Raw genomic sequence first — 25,699 nt, forward strand, 5'->3', positions numbered from 1 at the left:
AAGGTTTAATGACGAAGCCAGACTATACAGAACGGCAAGAAGAGAGAAGCTTATCAACAGAGCAAAAAGAAAACTGAGAATAAACAGAATAGAGGGCCAACGGACAAAATTGGGAGGAAAGGTTATTTAGTCCGAAGAGGGTAGATGTGCTGCAGAAACAACTCCCAAATCGCCGCAGCTGAACACAAAGGTCTGTTATCCTGCTCATGCTACGCGTCCACCCTGGGCTGGCAGGGATACTCGGCACAGTCACTCGGCAGAATCACCCTGGGACACAGGATGACTACGGCTGCCAGTCTTGAACCCTGCTAGTCCAGGAATGAGAGAAAAAGAAGATCTGCACCCAAGTGTGTACCAGCGCTCTGAAAGCTTCCTCCTGGACGTGAGTCACTCACACCTCATCAGTCAAACCGAGTCTCATGGCCTCACTTCACTTACGCAAGGTGGGGAGATGCACTCCTCTCACAGGCTGGGCAGGAGAGGGAAAAGCAGGAACAGGTGTCAGTGGCCCTAATGACTGCTTCAAGGGGCAAAAAATATGGGACTCTTCATAGGAAACAACCCTAAAGTCTAACATTGTTGAAACCAGCCGTCTGGTAAACTTAGATGGAATATTCAAAGGCACAGATCAATTAAAACACTGCACAAGAAAAATAATCCATACAAAAGAGACTAGACTAACACGCTCAGAAAGGTTTCGGAAGGCATGAACACCGCTGAGACATTAACACCTAAGTGGCAGTGGAGTCGGGTCCTGTCCCATCTCCTCTAAGAAGCCTTCTCTACGTAAGGCCAGGCCACACGGCTCTCTCCCTGCGACACTGAGGGCTCTTGCTGTCCTCATCACCCTCGCCTTCCAATGACCTCCATTCACACGATTCTCCAACTGCCTCCCTGCGTGTGGGTTCCCTCAAATGAGGCTGAAAGGTCTTTCAGGGCCAAATTGTGACATACTCCAGGTACTATTGAGCAGAATGCTTAGGCCCTGGCAGGGGATCAAAACTGTGTCTAGCCAAATACTTTCCAAATCTAATGGGGGGAATGAACTCTGAAGGAGAAAGTTTGGGAAATGAAACAATATTCATAACACCAGCACAGGGCGGGGCGGGTTGGGGAGGGACTCAACTCTAGTCAAGTTCTAAACCCCCCGGAAGGGAGTAACCCTCTAACCCAGGGCTCTCACTCATTCTCTCACCACCCACACACCTACTGGCGGCTTACTGTGTACCAGGCAGTGTGCACGGTGTTAGTGACACACAGACGGCGACCCTCGGGGTTTTTCCTTCGGTGTCACCACCCTGAATTAGTGGGCTTTGGTCTTCATCCTTAGGTAACCAATTTGGACTTCTTCCCACTGAAACCCACTGCCCTCCCTTTGACCTGGTATGGTACTTCTGCAAATTATGCCTTCACTCTATTTTTAACTGGCCCTTTTTCACTACAAATTTCATCAAAAAATGGTTAAAATGCTCAGTATTCATCAAAGGCCTACATTACCTGCAACTATCTTTTCATAATTCTTCAATTTGGGTGTCCACAGGATTTTCACATAAAGAAAAGCCTTTGAAGGGGAAGGGTAAAGGGTATAAGATAGAAATAGAAAAAAAATCATAGAAAAGAAAATAGATGTCTGAAATAGTTAAGACTCTGGCTTTTATATTCTACTACTCTCACAAATTTCCTAAATAATATTTGCCAAGCAAACCAGAGCGTGCACTCATACAATGAGATAGTTATACACACAATCTTTGCCTGTTAGTTTCAGATCTCAGTGCATCAATTTGGAACACAAGGTATTGCTTTTCTCTTTAGTAGGTGGCCTGGCTCCAGAGCCAATTTATGGCCAGAAGAGAAAATCCACAGAGAATCTATAACCTAACCTACAGCCCTATCACTGAAGACAGGACCAAGGGCTAAAAGCTGGTCATGTACACCTGTTTAGCCACGTAACTGGAAAACTATATGGAAATGGACAATCAGACCTACAGTCTCTTCCCCATCTAGAAGTGTGTCAAGTCCTAGGAAATGAATAAGGCTCCATTTAAAAATAACATAATCAATAAATCTAGCGTGGGACATGAGTTCCTTCTGTGCAAATAGGAAGAACTGAATAACAGATTAAGAAATTCCATTTTTACTACAGGTTATCAGAAATGAACCGGTAAGTGTATATTCCCCAGTGACAAATAAAATGAATTTTTTTCATAAATGTAGGATTGTTCTTATAGATAAGACTACTACTTGATAGTAACAGGAACTAGCAGGTGTCTTAATAAATTGCAGGCACGTAACAGACCTGGGTCAATATCTATGTTTAAAAGATAAGGAAGAAAAAAGGAAGAACCAACTATATGAAGATAAAGTATAGGTGAAAGCACTCAGTTCTACATAAGAATCAGAAGTACTAAACAGACTTCCATTAAAGCAAAACAAATGAGATGTAGACCAAGTGTGTAATGAGAATGAATAAAAGGGAAGAGCTTTCCATCCAGCTTGGATGAATTCCCCTCTACTGACCGTGCTGTTGTCAAATGCTTACAGAAATGAAAGTTTGGATCAGCCTCTATGTTCTTATAGTTTTAACTGGGCTGAATATTAAGGAGATGAACTGCTTATGTAAAGTAACGTTGCTTTATTTCTAAATTTTACTTGACTGGAAGTTATTTGCTGATTCACACTCATCTGTTAATATTTCTGGTTTGAAAAGCTGAACTGCTTTTCAAAGGTTATAATTTCTTTGCAGGTTATCACAGTACAGTAACCAATGAGGTGTTTAGTTCAAGATCTATTAGATGTCAGAATTCTTTAGCAGGGCTACAAAACGATAGTTTTTATGCCTTCAAAAAAGTTCTATGGAGATTTTTTAAAATGCCCTTTTTCCCTAAAAGGGGAAAACTTCACGTCACACAGTTTACAGGATAAAAAAACACGCATGAAGCCATTTGGGTCAAAAGGGAGGGGGAAACGTATACACTTACATCTGAAATAAAGAAACAGTGTAAAAGATTACAAACCAGCTACCAAACAAAATCCCAAAATCAAAACATAGTTCACTATTATGAAATTCTAGAAAGCTTTTAGAAAAATTGTTGGAAAAGTGATGGAACAACTAAATTTTAGAAACCTAAAAACTTCAATTAAGAGAAACTTAAATTGACCTTCACTCTAAGAAATGCAAATTTTCACAAGCCCAAAGCAAGTTTATTTGGAAACAAAAAATTAAAACAAGTAGATTTTTAGAATTGTTGAAAATGCAAAAAGCTCTAACGTGATGAAACCCATTTCGTCAAGGATGAAACATTTTATCAAGTAAAATACTAGATCAGTGTGTACTAAAATAATTTTTCAAAGTGATACTGTTGCTTGTCAGAATGCCTGTGCATAAAAATTTTACAGCTTTCAACTTCTCATCTCAAAACTACAAAGTGATCTATCTTCTGAGTTTCAATGAGTGGGGGAAAAAAATGGCCTGAAATTCTACAACTCACTGGTGAGACAGTGGGTCAATTCTTTTTTGTAGTTACTATTAAAAGCCATAATCTAAGTAATACATATTACGATTCTCTAAAACGAACTTAGGTAATAAGCAATTGGTGATGTTTTAGTATCTGTTAATAAGAGATATCTAATTCAGTATAAAAATTTTATATGGATTATCTGACTCATATCCAACTAGTTATAAATTTTAAAGAATCAGAATAAAATTCTCTGATTTTGCAAAAAGATATATATTTAAGGACTCAAAATATGTTCAAAGTACATATTTTCATTTTACATCCATTATTCATTCAATACATGCTTCAAAGATTAAATCAAGTTTTTAGATGTGACTTTTTAGCTTTAAAAATGATCTTTTTTTTTTTTAGCTTTAAAAATGATCTTTTTTTTTTGTAACTTTTTATTTTATATTGGAGTATAGCCGATTAACAATGTTGTGATAGTTTCAGGTGCACAGCAAAGGGACTCAGCCACACATATACACGTATCCATTCTCCCCCAGACTCCCCTCCCATCCAGGCTGCAGAGTTGAGCAGAGTTCCCCGTGCTCTACATTAAGTCCTCGCTGGTTATCCATTTTAAATATAGCAGCGCGTACCTGTTGACCCCAAACTCCCTGACTATCCCTCCCCTATCCTCCCCCACCCCCAACCGTAAGTTCCTTCTCTAAGTCTGTGAGTCTGTTTTGTAAATAGGTCTACTTGTAACATTTCTTTTTAGATTCCCCATATCGTACCGTATTTCTCCTTCTCTGTCTGACTTACTTCACTCAGTACGACAATCTCTAGGTCCATCCATGTTGCTGCAAATGGCATTATTTCACTCTTTTTAATGGCTGAGTAATATTTCATTGTGTTTATACACCACTAGATGTGACTCTTAACCTAATGATATCATAGCCCCTAGGAAGCTATTTAAATGAACAGTGTCATCATTTAAAAGATAACCTGCTGGGGCTTCCCTGGTGGCGCAATGGTTGAGAATCTGCCTGCCAATGCAGGGGACACGGGTTCGAGCCCTGGTCTGGGAGGATCCCACATGCCGCGGAGCGGCTGGGCCCGTGGGCCACAATTACTGAGCCTGCAAGTCTGGAGCCTGTGCTCCGCAGGAAGAGAGGCCGTGATAGTGGGAGGCCCGCGCACCGCGATGAGGAGTGGCCCCCGCTTGCCACAACTGGAGAAAGCCCTCGCACAGAAACGAAGACCCAACACAGCCATAAATAAATAAAAAATTAAAAAAAAAAAAAGATAACCTGCTACAGTTTCCCCAAGGTGTACCCCAGGTGATATAAAAATGTATTACTTTTGTTATAGAACTTCTTCTTTTTGCATAAATTCGGGAAATACCAGAGCTGAAACAAAAGGTTTGTTTATTTTAGGACATCTTGAAACTTTTAATATGGTAATGTGCCTGTGGAACCTCCCTGAAGGAAACAAAGTAGACAGCATTTTCCATACTTGTTAAGGATCCTTTCTGTGTTCCTCAGAATACGCTTTGGTAAACATAATCTTCTAACCAGAAAGAATAAACATTTTCTCTAAGGCCCACATTATAAGCAAGACATAGATCACCTAGGGTCCTTACAGTCTCAATTTCCCAGGGTTGAAAAGTTAAACTGAAAATATAATTTTAGGAATTATAGATCATTAAGTATATCCTTCTCCTTTTCTTTAAATAATCTGCATAAATTGTACTGTTCTATACAGTAAAATCAATCAGTACTCCATTTTTTAAGTATCAGAAACTTCCAGAATCTCCCTTTTCCCCTGGGCATGCCTCATCCTCATTTATTATCTTTGATTACATACACCTGGAGGCTCTTGACTCCTCAATGCGTTCTCTGTCGCACTGCAAGGGCAGGGTCCACTGTGACCTACCTACCTACATGACATGCGCAGCAGGCAAGGCAGGCACCCGAATATTATGCGGGTGCCTACAGCCACTGAAATGGTCTTGGGTTGTTCCTATTTCACAGAACAACCAAGCTATTTTGTAGTGGATCAAGATAGACATCTGACAACAGGATGTTCATAGCAGAGCCACCACCAAGAGTGAATCCAACTGACCAGTGGATCTACAATGGAGGAAAGAGGATGGCGCTCAGAGGGCACACTCCTGGGGCTGGTGGAGACGCAAGCTAAACACGAAGTACCTGTATTTAACAAACTTTTGCTGGATGTCAGGCACAGCTGCTAAAAAATTTAGAAATGCAACCAAATTTAAGTGTACTTTGAGGCATTCCTGAATCGGAAACATGCTGAGAAGCCCTACTACACTTGGAGCCCAAGTGACTACTTATGTATGGAATTCTCCCTAGATCAATGAAATAGACATACTCTTCGAACCTAAAATATAAGTACTTTAAAGACAGGTTAGGGCTTCCCTGGTGGCGCAGTGGTTAAGAATCCGCCTACCAATGCAGGGGACATGGGTTCGAGCCCTGGTTGGGGAAGATCCCACATGCTGCGGAGCAACTAAGCCCGTGAGCCACAACTACTGAGCCTGCGCACTAGAGCCCGTGAGCTGCAACTACTGAAGCCCGTGCGCCTAGAGCCCATGCTCTGTAACAAGAGAAGCCGCGCACAGCAACAAAGAGTAGGCCCCCTCGCCGCAACTAGAGAAAGCCGCGCACAGCAACAAAGAACCAAAGCAGCCAACAGTAAATTAAAAAAAAAAAAAAAAAAAAAGACAGGTTAACAATGCAACATTCCTGAAAAATATATTTAAAATACTGTACTCAGCAAAGTATGACACTCAACAAAGGTGATACATTTGAGATTGGAATTTTACACTAATTAAAACTCTTCCCCTCAAAAAACAGACTAAAATGACTATCTGTAGAGCCCAATACAGGTCAAAACTCTTTAAAACTTCACAGATATGTTCAAATCATAAGTATTACGTTACAAAGGTGAATGTAAAGGAAGGAAAAAATTAGCAGAAATATTACGCACCATGGTTCAGAAAGGCATATAAACAAAGATGCAAGAAAAGTAGTTAACTATCCAAACACTAAACAAAAACATCAACTTTCAAACAACTCACGTCAAATATGAAATTGATTATTCCTTTCTCATAGATTCTGGTCAAGTTTTCTGTCATGTGAATTAGCTGATTTGGGGGTTAGTAATGAGTACTCTACTCAGATGAATATGAAATTAAACAACTCTAATAAAAAGAGATTATCATCCCTTGAAATATTTAATAAATTAGAGTAATCTTATTCAAATGCATCTTTCAGGTGTTACCTAACTACCAGTAATTATAACTACTGGAGTGACTTTTACTTAGAGTTGTGTTATAGACCCTATGAACATTTATGTTTCAACTATTCGATGAATGTTAAAGATCTGTGTAACTTACGCAAATATCACCACCTACAAATCAATTCTCCTACTTTGACCTCTCAGTCTAATATTTCCAACTACCCAGAGGATATTTCCATTTGAACGTAAGTTAGCTAGACCTCAATTTGTACAAGAATTGCACATACATGCAACTCATATTTTTTTTAAGATTTTTTTTTTGATGTGGACCATTTTTTTTAAGTCTTTATTGAATGTGTTAAAATATCGCTTCTGTTTTATGTTTTGCTTTTTGGCCAGCAGGCATGTGGGATCTTAGCTCCCCGACCAGGGATCGAACCCACATCCCCTGCACTGGAAGGCCAAGTCTTAACCACTGGACCGCCATGCACTCATGTTTAACTGTTACCCTTCCTTCAATGTTCTGTCATTCTTTCCCTGAGATAATCTCACATCAATTAATTTCATTCTTCTGCGCCTCCTACATCACCAACCTACTTTGCCTTGCTCTATACCTGAATCACCACTGTGTATCCTATTATGTTCCAGAAAAATCCCCTTTGTGTCCTTATGTCCTTGGGGGAGGGATGAAGAGGAAGCACAGCAGAGCCAACACCACCCAGGCCTCCTACAAAGCTAGCTAACTAGTGCTCTGGCATGATGGTTGCTCAGAAGCATGAAACTCCAAGAAAGGGTTAACTGAAATAGGAGGATGCCTCCCCAGGGATCTGTGATCTTTACTAGAGGAGCAACTGAGGTTAGGAAGGGAGACAGTCACTATGAGGGTGAATTTTAGGTGTCAACTTGACTGGGCCATGGGTGCCCAGATATTTGGTAAACGTGTTTCTGGGCTGTGTCTGTGAGGGTGTTTTCTAGGTGAGATTAGCATTTGAATCAGTAGAATAAGTAAAACAGCCCTCCCCGACGTGGGTGAGCCTCACCCAGTCCACTGAAGGCCGGAGTAGAACGGGAAGTCTGAGTAAGAAAGAATTCTCTTTCTCTCTGCCCGTCTTTGAACTGGAATACCGGTCTTCTCCCGCCTTCAGACTGAACTGGAGGTACCCCATCAGCTCTGTGGGGTCTGGACTTCTCCGGCTCCACAACCACAGGAAACAGTCCCTTCTCTCCCCACCCTCCACCCCCCCCCCCCGTCCTGTTGGTTCTGCTTCTCTGGAGGACCCTGACTAACACAATCACTTAAGACAGAGTAGGCCTGTCTCTTTCATCTGTCTTCTAGAACGGAGCCTACTAGTGGTATTAATGTTTGCTTTTATTACAGGTAAAACATCTATGCACATAACGCTTTCCAGTTATAAAACACAAAAAGGTAGTAAGTACCACCCAGCCTAGAACACATTACCATTTATTTGTCCACCTCCCCACCCCGTCCCACCCCATCCCACTGCCTCCCCATCCAACAGTGGCTACTAACCTGTGTCATTTCTTTGATTGTTTTAAAAGAGAAAACTTGTCACAAATGCAGATTTGTTTAAACAATATATATTGCAGTTGTATTTATTCTTGAGCTCTGTAAAAATGGTATTACAATGTATATAATCTCCTGGGACTTCCTTTTTTTACTCAGCATATGTTTCCAAAATTCACTCATGTTGTATGCAGAAGTTTATTCACTTTTACTATTTTATAATACTCCATTGTATAAATACCATATTTCATTCAATCTCCTGTCAATGAACATTTGAGTTGTTTCCAATTGCTATCATAAACACAACAGCTATGAACAGTCCGGTATACGGCTTTTGGTACACATTTTCCTGAGGATATATACCCAAAAGTGGGACTGTCAAGTTACAGGATATACAAATGCTGAACTTTGCAACATAAAGTAAAATTATTTCCCAAAGAGGTCATACCAGTACTGCACTCCAATCAGCAATGTATGTAAGTTACCCCTTAATCTACATCCTCTCTAATACATGGTACTCAGAGACATGAATTTTTGTCACTGTAGTGAATGTAAAAAAAGAAAAATACCTCATGGAGATTTAATTTGCATTTCCCTTACCATTAGTGACAAGCACCTTTTCATATACTTATTGGCTATGATTCCTCTTATCTGAACTACTTGTGCACAGTTTTTACTCATTTTTCTGTTGAACTGTTTCTTTTTTGTGGCCTTCTAGAAGTTCTTCACATAATGGACACTAATCCCTCACCAGTTATATATGCCAGAAGTATTTTTCCCAGTGTGTGGCTCATCATTTTCTTTACGCTATCCTTTGATAAAAAATTCTAACTTTAATATGCTGAGTTTATCAACCTTCCCTTTTTTATGGCTGGCACTGTTCGTGCCTTAAAGACTTTGCTACTCAAAGTGTGGTGCATGCACCAGCTGCATCAGCATTCCCTGGGAGCTTGTTAGAGATGCAGACTCCAGGACTTCCCTGATGGCGCAGTGGACTGCGCTCCCAGTGCAGGGGGCCCGGGTTCGATCCCTGGTCAGGGAACTAGATCCCACGTGCATGCCGCAACCAAGAGTCCGCATGCCACGACTAAGGAGCCCACCTGCCTCAACTAAGACCCGGTGCAACCAAATAAATAAATAAAAAGATGAAAAAAAAGAAATGCAGACTCCAAGACGTGACTCCAGATCCGCTGAATCAGAATCTGCATTTTATCACGTCCCCCAGATAATACATATACTTTAAAGTTTAAAAACACTGTCTTCAGATATCCTTCCTTACCTCAAGATCGGAAAGATACTTGTCTGCATTTTCCTCTGAAGTATTCAAGTTTCTCTTCTCACATTTGTGGCATACTGCAATACTATTGTTCCCAACTATCCTTTTCCTTCCCTTATCCATCCCTTTACCCAGCAGGTCTCTACTGTCACCACGGGACAGACCGGCAGTACCTCCCTGAAGCCTCAATACATGCCCCTGCACCGCTCCCTATGACTGGTCAGACGTAACATACACCAGGTCCAAAAAGATGCTTTAAAAGTGATCATGGGATTCAGCCTGGCCTCTTCTGGTATCACAGAACAGCATGGGCCCCAGAATGAGAAGACACCTAAAACAGAGCCACAGCAGCCAATTCACAGCAGCCAGTATGTGACGTGAACCAGGAAGAAATGTTTGATGTTTAAGTCACCGAGATTTGGGGGTTTGGTCATCAAAGTACAACCTTGTAAAATCTAATAGAATATTCAAGTCCTTAACCCATCCACAAGTTACCTATATCTAGAATTAGTGAAGTGAAATTGTGAAGAAGGCATCTAATTTCATTTTTTTCTACAAGGAAAACCAACTATCCAGCATCACTTACGGATCAGCCCTCCACCCCAATCTGTAGCACCACTTCTCTCCCGTATCAAAGTTCCACATAATCACAGGTCTTGTGCTCAGTATACTCATCCCACGCCAACACCATGCTGTCTTCATCACTAGACCTTTCCATGAAGTTGCGAGATTTTTCTCCAGAGGTGCCTTCCCAATCTTGGCCCTTTGCTCTTTCTTATAATTTTAGAATCAGCCATCACATTCTATGAGAAACCCTACTGGGATTTTAATTGGAAATGCATTACATATACAGGTCAATCTGAGGAGAACTGACTGCTTTACAGTACTGAGCAAGGCCCATTTCTCCATTGAATTGGATCTCCTTTTATGTCCTTCAAATAAGTTTTAATTTTCAACACGCAGACAGTGGCTATTAGATTTATTCCCAGATACTAGGTTACAGATTCTCTTAGGTGTTCTACACAATCATTGTCTGCGTATGACAACAGTTTTGTGTTCCCAGCATTCCAATCCCATTAACGCTGTTCTCTCTGTGTGTGGGCTGGTGCTCAGGAGCACAGTGAAGAGAAGTAGTATCAGTGGGGCATCCTTTGTCTTCTATGAGATTATACAGGAAACGTTTCCACACTTCCTCACTAAGACGGATGTCTCTCTAAGTTTTCTGTAGACATTCTTTATTAGTTAAGAACATTTCCTTCTACTTGACATTTGCTAAGATCACAAATACAGCTCAGTCACCTATATCTAGAATTAGTGAACAAAGACACTTTCTTCCTTATAAGCGTGGTTTTCTTCCAGCAACAGCAGAAGCAGCTTACGTTTACTGAATCCTTACTATCTACTTGTTCCCTTTTTACAGATGATGAAACTGAAACTTAGGAAATTAATTTCCCCAAACAGCAAGAAAAGAGGAAGAGTTCGGATTTGAAAGCAGACTGAGCTAACGCCAGGGTCAAGCTCTTCACCACCACAGACCATCTGATAACAACTCGCAACAACCCAGAAGGATCCTTCTGGCCCCAAAGGGGATGACTTTAGCAGCAATGGTCTCATCTAACTCTGGCTTTCCAGGAATTACACTTTGCTCTAATGGAGTCCAATACGACCACGGATTCTGTAAAGGGTCCTTCAAATCATCAAAGCAGGACTAATCAACAGGGGAAAGAGAGCAGTAGCATAAAATGAGATGAGAATTTAAATTCACATTAAATAGGTTTCACATTCTTGAGAATGAGCTATTGCTCTGAGGACCTCAGTGTCACTGATAAATATTTGAAAACAGGCAGACAGATGGCTAAAGAAAACCAAGGAAGTCTCAACCACACCAAGAAAATAGCAGGTTAGCATCGATACCACGTGAAATAATGTAAGTTTAAGGAAACCAGTGTGTCTAACCCGGGACAGGAAAGCTTACTGTGCACTGTGACCCCGTTCACCACGCGAGCCCACCCCTGCCACACATACATACATATTACACACACAATGGGGGGGTGAGGGGAGTCACAGACACAGGGCACAGACTTATCCCGTATTTCTCCAGAAGCCTAACCAATGAATCAAATCAAATCAATCAAAAATTTTCTAAGAAAAATACTGTCCAACTGTGGCAAACACTGTGACGTACCAGCCAGACCTGCAACTGAAGGACACGTTGCCAGCTGCTGGGAGTGCTGTGCCAGCCCCTCAGGGACTGCCTCAGCTGCAGGGAGCTGTCCCTTCCAGCGTCCTGACCCTTCCCAGGACTGCCCCACATCTGATGACTGACTGTCAAGAGTACACAGGTCCAACCTGGGGCAACTCTGAAGGGCTGTTCTACCTCCACAGCTCCCCATGGGGGGCGCCAAGGCTGCGACTGGGCCTGCAAAGCAGCCCAGCTTCTCCCTTCCTTCTGCAGGTTCTGCAGGTGTGGCCCCCAGGCGTACTTCTCTTTTTTTTTTTTTTTTAATATCTACTTATTTATTTGGCTGCGCCGGGTCTTAGTTGCAGCACGCGGGATCTTCGATCTTCATTGCGGCATTCGGGTTCTCTAGTTGCGGCGTGCGGGATCATTTAGTTGCAGCATGTGGGATCTAGTGCCCTGACCAGGGATCAAACCCAGGCCCCCTGTGTTGGCAGCACAGAACCTTAGCCACTGGACCACCAGGACCACCAGGGAAGCCCCTCCCGGGGGTACTTCCTAATCAACATTCTGCACGCTAAGCTGTCTGCAGCTGCTTTCCAGAGAACCCACCTATCAAAGAACTCATAAAGGAACCAACTGCCCCATCAGATTCACGACCCCCTTAATCATAGTTAAATATCAGAAACAACCACCATTTGGTGTATGTTTACTTTGTGCAAGACACAGTGGGGGACACAAGGCAGCTTAACCTGGAAGGTAATGGTGGCGTGTTGTCTAGTAATTTTAAAGCTAAGAGAATGTGATTTCAGCACATGCACGAAATGATCATACTCACACATCGTTTGCTCTGCAGAAAAACCAGAATCCACCATTGCACTCTATGGAAACTCTGTTTTGTGTTTAAGAACGTGAATACGCTTATCAAAGCTCTAGGCAACGTAATCACTTTCAATTAGTAACTCTTCTTCATTCTCTTACAAGCACTACTCATTTTCAGTCTACCTCTGTTCAGGCCCTAATCCAATGACTGATGTCGTTATAAAAAGAAAATGTGGACAAAGACACACAGAGAATGTCACACGAAAACAAAGGCAAAGACTGGACTGCTGTGCCTACAAACCAAGAAATGCCAAAGACTGCCAGTAACCACCAGAAGTTAGGAGAGGGACACAGAGCAGGTCCTCCCTCAGAACCTCCAGAAGGAACCAACCTTGCTGACAACATCTGGACTGCAGACTTCTGGCCTCCAGAACTGAGAAAGAACGTCTCTTGTTCTAAGCCACCTAGTTTGTGGCACTTTATTACAGCTGCGCTAGGAAACAATACAGCACCTCTGCAGCACTTCCTACCCTACCTATGATTGAAACTGCATTTATTCTCCCACAGCTTTTATCTTGGTAAAAAGTACATAGGGATGTGACAGTGGGGCGCGTCGGAAGCATGCCATCTTCACGTTCAGAGACAGGTCTGCTAATCTAGTGTTGTGCAAACATTTCTCAAAGTAGCAGAACCCAGTACCATATCTGAGACAGGCTGAAGGGGCACAGGTGAGGGGGGGGCCTGGCCAAACACGCCTCCCCGTCGCCCCACCCTCCGCCTCATGCCCTAAGTACCTGGGCTCTCTAGAATTCTTTTATTCATCCGTTCATTCAATAAATCTTTGAGCACCTACTTTGTGCAGACACTGCTTTCACAGCATGAACAAACACTGAGCTAAACCAAACCTCCTCATCTTACGGATTAAGAAACTTAAACGTGTATTCGGGGTCCCAGGTGAGTCAAGCCCAGGGCCACTGTGGGCCTAGGTCCGAAACTGGTGCCCTTTCCATCACACCATCCGCCCCTCATCTGACTTGCAGCCTTGCCATCATACAATTGTACAGAATCAAAGCCACACCTTTTTGCTTTGCACTTAGTAGATCCTTTTAATCAGTTCCTGGCTTGGCCATTACTGCTCGCCGTCCCCACAGGCCCGGAGGCATCTTGAGAAGCTGACAGACCTGACTCCCGAGCCGAGAGAAAGGGAGACCAGCCCTGCCCCACCGCAGCCAGTGCAGACTGCAGGGCACTACCTGAGCCTTTTCAAGGTGATCGCCAGCCTGCCCTGGCAAGGCCCAAGTAAGTTCCACTCAGAGGAGCTGCGGGTTCCATGACAGCTTCTATCGCATGGCTAGTGAAAAAACTTGGAAACACTGTTCTTAGATGTGCAAGTGTGTTTTTGGAAATAGGAGAATGAAATGCAGGGGGAAAAAGTATAAGATCTAAGGGCAAAAACATGTGCCTGACACACATACCAACACAGTAAAAAGAAGCCCCTGAGCGGCACCGGAAGGTCCTCAGACGGCCTGTTGCCAGTGAAGGGCCAAGCCTGTTCCTCAGCTCTGAAGCCCTGTGCGCTGATCAGGCCAGAAGTGGACTGGGGCCGGGGGCGGGCAGGGAGGGGACGCGTGCCAAATCATGTGACTACCACAACAAAATGAGCTGCGTGTCAACCAGAAAACCCAATTACAGGTCTAGATAATGGACGGCCACGTGGAAGCTAGGTCCACTCCCCGGCTTAGAACCGGGAAAAGGAAGGTAAGAAATTCTCACAGTCGTTTCATCAAGGGAAGGTTGCAAGATGAAAGAAAGCCCTGAGAGCGAGGCTTTGAAGGTCACAGCCACTTGCCTGCATTAACTGCGTCCAGTCTTCTAAATGTGCGCTTCTTCCTACTGTGCGGCTGCATCCACAGAGAGGCTACATTGTAACTCTGGTTGGAAAGGCTGCATTCTTGTCCTGATGAGACTCACTCAAAAAACAAAAACAAAACAGTACAGGGAAAGATCCCACTCTACAGACCACCTCCAAGACTTGTTGACTCCTAAAGCCACGGCCGTCGGTCACACGGTGGCAGGCCTAGTTGCTCTCTGGTACTTTTCTTTCGCTCAAGCTCTAGAGACCACAACTGTTACCACCCTCACTGCGCCGCCCTCTCGGCCCTTCCTCTGCGGGGCCCTCCTCTTCCCCAGCTCTCCACCCAGGCCTCACACTTCTCTGTTTACATTCACTTCCTCCTTTGAAGCCATCCAATAGCAAAACCTGAGTCACACCAATGTAATTTAAAAGTTTCTAGCAGCCATATTAAAAAAGAAAAACAGATGAAATTAATTTTCATAATATACTTTAACTCAATAGACCCAAAATATTATCACTCCAAATATAATCAAGGTAAAAGATCATTAATGAGCTATTTTACATTCTTTTTTCCCATACTAAGTCTTTGAAATCTGGTGTGTATGTGACACTTACAGAACATCTCGAGTCAAACTAGCCTCATCTCACGTGCTCAGAAGCCGCATGTGGCTCATGGCTACCTTACCGAACAGCACAGACCTAGCTGATCTCCACTCCCATGATTGTAATCTCTACATCTGCGTAGAGATTACTCCAAACTTTCTCTCACCCCCGTTTCTCTCTCATGAACCCAAAACTTACAGAGCCATCAAGCTACTAGACGATGTCTGAGTGGCATCTCAACTTACAACATCTCTTAAAAAACACAAACGAAAACCCACAAATTCTTACCACCACCATCCTTGCCATGACCTTCCCAGTGTCAGTCAAGGGCAACTCTGTGCTTCCACTGCTCAAGTCAAAAGCTCTGGCATCATCCTTGACTCCTCCTGTTTCTCTCACATTCCATATCCAACCCTTCAGCGAATCCTCTCCGTTCCACCTTCATAACGATGCACAATCGGGGTCTTCCACTTGCTCTGCCCTCGCCCTGAATAATGCTCTGCTCCTCAGACAGCCCCACACCTTTCTCCCTATTCCCCTCAGGTCTCAGCTCAAGTATCGTCTTACCAGAGAGCCCTTTCCTGCCCACCCTAAACACACAACACCCCTGTGGCCTACTTCACTGTCCCTCTTAGCACGCATTTGCACTTGATCCGTGTACCCATCTGCTTGCTTCCCCCCCAACCCGCCCCAGCACTGAATGGTGTGGTGGCCACAGGCAGCCCCTCGAGACAGCCTGCCGTGGGGAGCCCAGCTGACTGAGAGCCTCCAGTTGCTACACGGTCACCACGGCAAAGACATCAGGCCACGTGTCCCTCAGGCTGCTCCCAGCAATGCTGACCAGCAGGCGGTATAGATCTGACCTGCCGAGCAGCCAGCAACCTGGCCAAGACTGTCTCCAAACTGCCCTGGCCTGAGGCTGCTCTGGCCTGCCCTCCCCCATCTCTCCTCCCACAGGATCACACCTGCACAGAAGGGAAGCCGATGGTTCTTCCCAGCACTCCTGCTCCCTCCCTCCCCGTGTAAGTCTCCAGCATGCCTAACCATCTTGGCATCTAGGCATAGGACACTGTGAGCAGACAAGCGCCGTGTGAACCAATGAATCTCTAGAAAGAGCCGGGCAGTGGAAGTTGCAAAGATAGAAGTTGGGGCTCCTGCTCTGCCATGTATTACGTGTAACCTTAGGGAAGTTTCTTGAGACCTCTGAGCTGCAGCTTCATCATCTGTAAAATGGAGATAATACCTCCTCTCTCAAGAGCTGTCAGAAGGATTAAAGGAAATAGTTTACCTAAGGTCCCTAACAAAAGGCCTCACATGTAGGAAGTGCTTTAACAAGGGTGAGCTCATTCTCCTCCGTACCCGTTTTCTAACAGCTACTTCTAAGAACCCCTTACCTTTCCCCTTCACCACAAACTGACCACTTTTAAACTAAATAACGCCCCAAATAACCCTAACTACCCGCAGGACTACTTCAGAAAAGAAAATACCCAGCCTAATGTCTAAAATTATTAAAACTAATAAAGCCGCCAAGAAAATTTTCAATATGCTCAATGATAATTTAGAGAAGTTAGAAACTTGTTCGTCAGTTTTTGTTTTGTTTTGTTTTAGGCTGCCTAGGTTAAGGAGGTTTCTCACAAAAGTTCACCAAAACATTATGTATAAAAATGTTGGGCTTCCCTGGTGGCGCAGTGGTTGAGAGTCTGCCCGCCAATGCAGGGGACACGGGTTCGAGCCCTGGTCTGGGAGGATCCCACATGCCGCAGAGCGACTGGGCCCGTGAGCCACAATTACTGAGCCTGCGCGTCTGGAGCCTGTGCTCCGCAACAAGAGAGGCCGCGATAGTGAGAGGCCCGCGCACCGCGATGAAGAGTGGCCCCCGCTTGCCACAACTAGAGAAAGCCCTCACACAGAAGCGAAGACCCAGCACAGCCATAAATAAATAAATAAATAAAATTAAAAAAAAAAAAGTTTACTTTGTTACAATAACAACATGGACACCCACTCCATCAACTAATTAAATAAATTCTAGTGCATTCATACCACAGAATACTGAGCACATTAAAAAAAAACACAGTGAAGTAGATCTGTACACGAGGTAGGTCTATACATGCTGATATGGAAAGCGCTCCAAGATACAAAGTTTAGTGTTTGTTTAAACGAAGAACACTCTCTACCATGACTCCATTTTTTAACAGTACAGGCATAATTTTTTTTCTATGACATCCGAGAAGCTTATCAGTGATTTTTCAAAATGAGTACAGGATGGGAAGGGGAGTGAAAGAGAAGACTTAGTATTCATCTTATAACTTACTGCTTTTTTAGATTTAACATGGAGTTTTAAAAAAATAAATAGACTTTATAAAAGTTACTTATATTCAAAACAACGTTTTGGTAAATCATACAAAATATATTTTGATAGTTTTAAATTAAGCTTTACATCTTATAAAAACAAGAAACTCCTTCGATGGCACCAGCAAAAAACTATTAACAATACAATCAGTAATAATTATCTATGGTGGTAATCAAAGGAAGCAGTGGCAAAAACAACCACCACCAAAAAAAGGACCAAAAATGTGTCTATTCAATTCCAGCTTTTTCATGGTGATCATTTTGTAATGTATAAAAATAACTGAATCACTATGTTGTGTAGCAAAACTCATATAATATTGTAAGTCAATTATACTTCAATAAAAAATTTTTTTTCAACTTTCTCACCATTAAAATCTTCAGGGAAGATGCTAACAAGGAGCTAAATGTTAATCAGACACCCAAGAAAAAGCTAGTTACTGAAGAAAAAGAGTAAAGAGCTTGAATAAATCCCCAAACTGGGTAAACAATTTTGAAATAGTTATGTACTGGCTATTAAGATTCCACAGGTACTCTGGAAAACGTAATTGAGCTAGAAACAAACTCCTGGCTGAAAGGGAAAATAAATCCCTCCCCACTTGCTACCTCCTCCTGTTATTGAGGTAACAACCACATTACCAAAAAAGAAATTTGAAAACGTGCTGAGGCCCATTTCTTTACACTTATTTATCTCCATGTGTGACTGACTCATTTGACATCAGTGTGTGCTGAGTGACCACTCCCTGTGCCAGGCACCATAAAGACTACAGACACACAGTGCCTAGGCTCGCTTCCCGTCACCAGAGAACCACATATATGTACAGACGTGTACACACACACACAACCTGCATTCACAGAACTCACATTCCTTCATCACTCTAGCTAGGAACACACACACAAAGCAACACATTCTCAAGCATTTTTGCAATCATTAATCTTCTAACTGTCCTACTGCTTTTATTTCTAATTGATACTAATTCATCCACTGGGATAGGCCTATCATCCCCAATTCTTTGGGGCAGGTTTTAAGAGAGATTTATTAGGAATATATTAATTCCTAATAATATTTCCAATGATTTTTTAAAAGCTCATAATCATCAATATAGTCAACATAAGGTAAATAGCAATTAATACATATTCTTATGTTGCTGCAAGTAGCGAATTCCATATTATGTTACAACCAAAGATACCACTTTTTAAGGTTTCTGGATACAACCTGTCAATCAGTAACACATATAAACTTAAAAACAGTACCTAAATATTTAATTAAAAGTTTCAAAATGATAGCTGTTTTCCTCCCCTAGCTTCTCCCTGTCTAGCCACAGGGCAAGACTGCTGAGCAGACAAAGGAAAAGATAGAGAACTACGGAGAAAGCCTAGTGGCAAGAAAAAGCTTTGGAGATGACTTCAAAAACAAAATTTCAACAGTCATTCCAAACACTAAATAAGAAGATTCTACTGCTTAATATATAATTACAAGATATAAGCTTAAAACGAAAGCATGTGCTTTACAGAAAAATAACGTATAGTATAACAACTGACAATCCATTTTCCACTTTCTTAAGCCACTGCAAAAAACCTGGCTCACTTACAGAAAGGTTTCCCGTCTTCAGAGTAATTTAGGACCACCATCACGAATCTGCTTATGCAAAAGCTCCCTCCAACCAAATACTCCCTTTTCTGCTAATTCCCAAAACTAACGAAAGAGTGAAGATAGAGAGACCAGATGATTTTTTTTTCCTTTACACAGAAGCCAGAAATAAATCTGTGAACACTGTTACAGTAACCAGCGTATACAATCAATCAACATACCCTGCTAACACATATATATGGAATCTAAAAAAAAAAAAAGGTTCTGAGGAACCTAGGGGCAGGACAGGAATAAAGATGCAGACGTAGAGAATGAACTTGAGGACATGGGGAGGGGGAAGGGTAAGCCGGGACAAAGTGAGAGTGGCATGGACATATATACACTACCAAATGTAAAACAGATAGCTAGTGGGAAGCAGCCTCATAGCACAGGGAGATCAGCTCGATGCTTTGTGACCACCTAGAGGGGTGGGATAGGGAGGGTGGGAGGGAGACACAAGAGGGAGGAGATATGAGGATATATGTATAGCTGATTCACTTTGTTATAAAGCAGAAACTAACACACCATTGTAAAGCAATTATACTCCATAAAGATGTTTAAAAAAAAAATCAACATACCCAACCACTACACCTGCTCCAACTAACAGCTAAAAGCTGCCACTTACTGGGCACTTACTACGTGCTGGGCCCTGTTCTGAGTATGTCGTGTGGATTCATGAAGCTCTCACATAAAGCCATTCCAACCCCACTCCCCCTCTGCTAAATTCAGAGAATGTAGAGTGATTGAGTTAACTCAATCAAGCTTTTAAATCAACAAGTACTATGTGAAAGACTACATTACACACTAGAGAGAATCAGCAATGGATAAGATTTTCCTCTCTTTCCTTAACGAGTCTGTAATCCATGTAAAGAATAAACTTAAAAAAAAAAAAAGAATAAACTAAAAAGTCAAAAAGAAAAAATAGCTGAGTGGAAGTATCATTAAGCACTGTGTGGGAGAATAATGAAGAGTTAATTCTGAAAATCAGGGGAAGCTTCTTTCATAGAAGTAGAAGCATTTAAGCCAAGCCTTCATTCAATATTAAGGATTTTGATAAGAAGAAAGAGGAAGAAAGGACATTCAAGAGTAAAGAAGTCAGACCAACAATCATGAACGTGGCCAGAGGTCTAGTGTTGAAATACCAGGTAACAAGAGAGATGCAGTAAAATATGAAGCTAAAAGTTAGAATGAGGCCAGATGGCACAGGTCTTAGAATGCTTTCCTAACCCTTTAACACTAATTCTCAACCGGCCAGGTGGTGATGACTCCAAGGTGAAAATCTTTGTAGGAGTAAGCCTACGGACAGCACTAGGTCATAACCCCAGGCGTGATGGAATAGGGGGAAATGTCAAGAACCGCTGGTATATACCTGGGGGGCAGGGCATGATACGATTTGACTTACGTATTGAATGATTCTGGGAACAGAACACAGGAGGACTAGAGAGACTAGATACAGGGAGGCCAGTCAGCAGGCCTACAGGAACAACCCCCATAAGAACCGACAAGAGCCAGGGAGGGCAGGGGCAGGGGAACTGTGGAGAAAAACAAAAAGGTTGACTGAAAAGACACACGGAGGCAGACCTGGTAAAAATCTGGTCAAGAAAAGGAAGCCTCAAAAAGTTTCCAGCCTGGGTGACAAGGAAGACGAATGTGCTGTGAAGTAATATCATCTTATTACCTTTCTCTGAACAAGGGCATGCAGTACACAAAGAATAGCCACTCTAACTGACACCGCAAGGCAAAAATAGTACAGACAAGACTGTTCTCATTTCACACAATAAAGAATCTGAAGTTCCAGAGAGATTTCACCGACTTGCCCATGGTGACCCAGGGGCGAGGAGATGAGCCAACACACAAACCTGAGTCTCTCGAATCCAGGTCTCATGCACTTAAAATAAGCGCCCTCAAAAGCAGTTTATTTTTATGAGTATAATAAATCTCCAAAAAAGTTTCAAACAAAAAGCGTGTAATCTGCTGAGAGTGCAATTACATTTTAAAGGTAAGGAATATTTTACAACGTATGCTCTGATCCTCTCTCCCAAGAGACAGGGTGCAGTGACTTCAGTCAGCATTGCTGGTTCATGGACCCTGAAAGTTTCCACACACATGGGAGAGGTGGTTGTTTGTATTTTGTATAAAAATACCACTTGGTATTTTGTGAGAGATTAAAAATAATTGAAAAGAAATATGCTAAGTATTAACCATCTTCAATATAATAAAACCTCATTCCCAGTGCTGTGGTTGGTACTGTTATTAAAACCGTTTATAATAATAATAATGTCCTCCATAAGGTGGATTACAGAATTTGACTTTATTTAGCAAACATCTGAACATTTTCATGGTTAAACCCTTGAGCAAGGTGTTGGGGATAAAATAATCACATGGTCACCACAGCCAGAGTATTACATACACAACACGTGATAATAGGCAATAACGAAAGTAAAAATAGAAGATTATGACTGCAGAAATGAATAATTCACTTTGACAGGATTTCCAAAGGGCTCCAGAGAGGACACAAAATCAGATGTGGACTTTTAAAAAGTGGAGTGGGTGGAAGTCAGATGGGGTATTCCAGTCAGAGAAGAAGATATAAGGGAAGAAGGGATGAAGCAGCCTGGCCTGTTCAGAGAACCAAGAGTAGTCTCATTTGGCGGGACAGTGTGGAAAGGGAACCAAGAAGACAGGTACAGTTCAGAGATGACCAGGGCCAGACTGTGAGGGGCCCTGAATGCGATGCTGCTGAGTCTGGATTCTGGCCTCCAAACAACAGGCGGTCGGTCAGTCCTTAGAAGCCTTCTGAGCCAGAGACTGACAAGATCCAATCTGGATTTAGGAAAGATGACCTGACAGCCAGGCAAAGTGCAGATAGGAAGGGATGGGGAGGAGCCTAAAAAAGCTTTAAGCCAAGAGAGGAATCTGAAGCTTTGACACACTAGCACTACCTAATATTTTAAAAGGGACTGAATGTTGGCATAACAATTTCACATCTCCCCTCACTTGATCATTCCAACCATCCCACGAGACAGTTATCATCACTCTTCCCATTTTAGAGATGAGAAAACTGGCCCAGAGGCCATGAACTGCTCCAAGTCAAATGCTGCTGAAACAGGGAGAACAACCCAGGCTCAGCAGTTTCCACACAATGCAAAATAAAAACAACCCTACTGCTTTTGAAAAGTGCTACTATAAAATAAAGCACAGAGTGATCTATGGTATCATTAAAGAAGTGCTAAAAATCCATTTAATTTTCTTAAATGTTTGCAACGTGTAACAAATAAGCTAATTACCCTTAAAATAGTTACAGATTTGCCTTATATTGATGCCATGGTAAAGACTGGTACTTTTCTTTAAAAACAAAACATTTGTAGCTCTAATTCTACTTTCTACAAAATTAAATATTTAAGAGTCATATTCTCTCCTTCCTTCAATGTTTCAGTGGCCAAACTGGCATTTCATTGATGACACAGGCTTATGTAAAAACCGTAATATATGTGCCCAAACTGAAGCAGTAAATAATTTTTGAATTATTAAAAATTCATTATTTATCAAGTACAGCAACTGAATATAGAACATTGCAAGAAGCTTACCTACAGGTATGCAAAGGCACGATTTCAGAAATAATTTTTGTCACGAAGAAATGTCATAAAGATCCTGGGAACCATTTATGAGTGGATCAATCCAAAATAACCGATGAGAGAATATTTGACCTTCAGGCTGCAAAGTGACAGATTTCCCCCCCCCCACTCCCCCGACCACCGCCACGTCGGATTCGAAGTCTATGAAAAGGTCATGGTGCTCTGGCCCCGGTCTTATTTGCACAGGAGAAACCTACCTTAGGGATTAGGGATTTGATTGTACAGTTAGTTTTATCCACGGCATCACCTATTATCAAAACTGCTTGCCCTGACCTCTTCACCAATCTCCTACCACTGTTTTTTTTAAACAAAGACCCAGACATGTAAAGCTCAATCTCAGGAACCTGGCCGAAGTAGCCGACCTAGATATCCAAGAATCCAACCCAGATACTTATTAGCAGAAACCACGTTTAGTTAAACCATTCCAAAGAACCACATGTCCCCCTACCCGCTTAATCTCCTACACTTTGTACTAGGTGAGGTCTCCATTGCTTGTCTACGGAGGGCAAAAAGTGAAAGGTGGCGAAAGTGAAATCAAAACCGCTTCTGCCAGGATTTGGGGGGGTCCGTCACCAGCAGCTGGGCAGGCCCGTTCAACTGCGCACCGCCCGCTAAATCCTGGGGCTGCAGGCATTTCCCTGGCGACCAGCAGTTCCTCGGACGCGGAGGGGCGGAGAGCTCCGAGGGGCTGCCGGGGACGCGTGTGCTTGGAGCCGGCCCGAGCCGGCTCAGGCCCTCCCGCGCTGCGGCCGCGGGTGACTTTGCGGGCCCGTCCCTCCCGCGGGCGGCCGTAACCTTCGCCGAACCTTGCGCCTCAGGGCCCGCCCCGCCGGCAGGGCCCGCCCCGCGCGCGCAGCGCCACAGGCCCGCGCGCCCGTCCGTCCGCGCCGCCCCGCCCCGCCCCTCCCCCGCCGGCGGCTTCCCTTCCCGGGCCCCTAAAGGACAATGCAGGAGGGGAGGGGGCGGAGGAACGCAGCTGGGCGAGGGCAGCGCCGCGAGCGCCCACCCGCCGGCCGGCCGGCCGCTCCGGGTGTCCCGCGGCCGCCGCACTCTGGGCGCCGCACCCCGGCCGCACGTTCGCTCCCCGCCTCGCCGCGCCTCCCCCCAGAGAACCGCTCCCAGCGCGGCGACACCCGCCCATTGTGCGGACTCATCGTCCGCCCCGTGCGCCGGCGCCCGGCTCCCCAGGGCCAGGGTCCCCGGGCCGGCAGCCCACCGCACGCCCGGGGTCCGGCCGGGGTCCTCGCGGAGCCCGCGGCCCGGCGGGGCGGCCCGGCCTCCCTCAGGCTGGTCCTGGAGACCCTCGGCCGCGGTGGCGGCCCGCCCCAGCCGCCCGAGGGGCCGCGGCTCGCTCAGCCCGCCCAGCCCACCCGCGGTACCTGCCGAGCGGCCGGGCGTCGCGGCGGCTGGCGGGGGCGCCTCCTCGCTCCGAGGGCTCCGAGCGGCTGCCGAGTGCCGGGCAGCCCTGGCCTGCGCCTTACGTAAAGCGGCGGCGGCTCCGGCGCCACTCGGCGGAGGGCAGGAGGCGGCGCACCGCGGCCGCTCCGCTCCGTTACCCGGCAACTGGCCTCAGCGCCCAGCCAACCGGGCGCGCTCCATATCCTTCCGCCCAGGAGCCGGGATTACATCAGCGCCACCGCCCCGCCCCGGCCCCGCCCCTCCGGCCGGCGCTGGGCTTCCCAGCGCGGGCGGGCGAGCGGAGGGGCCTGGAGTCTGGAGGTGCGCTGCCGCTGTCGGTGGGTTCTGGGAGTCGCCGGGAGGTTGGAGGACTGGAGGCGGGAGCCCACCCGGTGTGCGGGGCGTAGGAGCGGAGACGCCCCCTGCGGAGGGGCCAGTGGGGCTCCTGAACTCCGCCGCCGCCCCTACCCGCCTCCGGGCCGCCTCGGTCCCCGCCTTCCCGGCACACGCTCCACCTGTCTGCGGCCCCCTCCTCGCCGCGTCCTGGGATGGCTGGAGTAGGCGGTTTAAAATACAGGCTTAAAAAAAAATTTTTTTTTTAACCCAGAAAACAAGCTAAAGAAATGTGACATGGCTCTTTTTATTAAGTAGGCAAAAATAAATTCTGGAAGATTCGGAAGTGGGAACCAAAAATGTGCACTAACCTTTTAATCAAAGTCTCTTCACACCCACCCACTTTTCCTAAATGTGATTCGTAGGTCTGTCCTTAAAAAGGCAAATAAGTATCACAGGCACCAGAGAGAAAGGAGCCTTGGAGATTGCCTATTTACTTAAGAGGGAGCGTGACCTGCCTGGGGGTCATTCTTCATTGATTTATTTGTTGAGCACCTACTACGTGCCAGGCACTGAGCTTTCCTTTCAGAACTTGCGAAGCAAGGTTCCCGCACCAGCTCCCCGGCGCAGGAGGCGCAGGAGAAGCTGACGTACAGGCTGCGAAGGGGCAAACTGGATACTACGGGCTGGGTGGGTGCTGGAGAGATGGACCACGAACTGTTTGCACACTATCTACAAAGTGCTTTTCTGTACACCTGTGTTTTGTTCTTAAGAAGAATCCAGGGTCAAGGCATTATCATCCCCATCTCACAGGAGAGACACCCGAGGCTCAGAGAAAGTAAATGATTTCACCTAAGCTTTCCTGCTCCGGAAGAGGTGAGGTCTTCTGACTTCCCCAAACCACACTGCCCCTTGCAGGATTTGAACCCAGGCTCCTGGCTATGAGGTCTGGGGTCTTCTCCTTTACACAGCTCTCTGCATTCATCAGTTTGCTCCCAATTTTATTCTGTGAGGTTCATCTCAGCTGAATGTGTCTCATCATGAATCACAGTGCATTCAATCAATGTCTTCTGAGCATCTGTTCTGGGCCTTGCTGGACGCCAGGCAGGGGTGGCCCTGCCCTCTTGGAGATCAAACTCTGAAAAGAGGGAGAGGATGAAAGGGTGTGGGAAATCCAGAGTGACCTGGGTGCAAAGAAGGGGCAAGTAATGGAGCTTCGGAGTGTAGTTCCCAGGTGCCCTCAGACCTGGGATTCACAGACCAACCAGCGAAATTCCCCCCCCAATATAGGGGATTTGCAAAGAGTGGTCAACTTTTAATTTTTGCCGCATTAACTTTGTTGTCATCTACACTCATCATTTAGTGAAAAGGACTTATTAACAGTAAAAAATAA

At 44.6% G+C, this 25,699-nt stretch overlaps 1 protein-coding gene across 8 annotated transcripts in view; it reads right to left on the bottom strand.

The window, feature by feature from the left end:
- KIAA0232 (KIAA0232 ortholog) overlaps positions 1-24,073 on the bottom strand; it is an 88,933-nt gene extending 64,860 nt beyond the window's left edge. For all 8 annotated transcript variants that reach the window (XR_009701076.1, XM_061191956.1, XM_061191957.1 and 5 more), the window contains exon 1: positions 23,955-24,073. The gene's annotated coding sequence lies outside the window, so the exon portion shown is untranslated. The remainder of the gene's footprint in view (positions 1-23,954) is intronic.
- Positions 24,074-25,699: the final 1,626 nt, after the last annotated feature.

Source organism: Eubalaena glacialis, chromosome 5, assembly GCF_028564815.1.
Source record: "Eubalaena glacialis isolate mEubGla1 chromosome 5, mEubGla1.1.hap2.+ XY, whole genome shotgun sequence".
NCBI lineage: Eukaryota > Metazoa > Chordata > Mammalia > Artiodactyla > Balaenidae > Eubalaena > Eubalaena glacialis.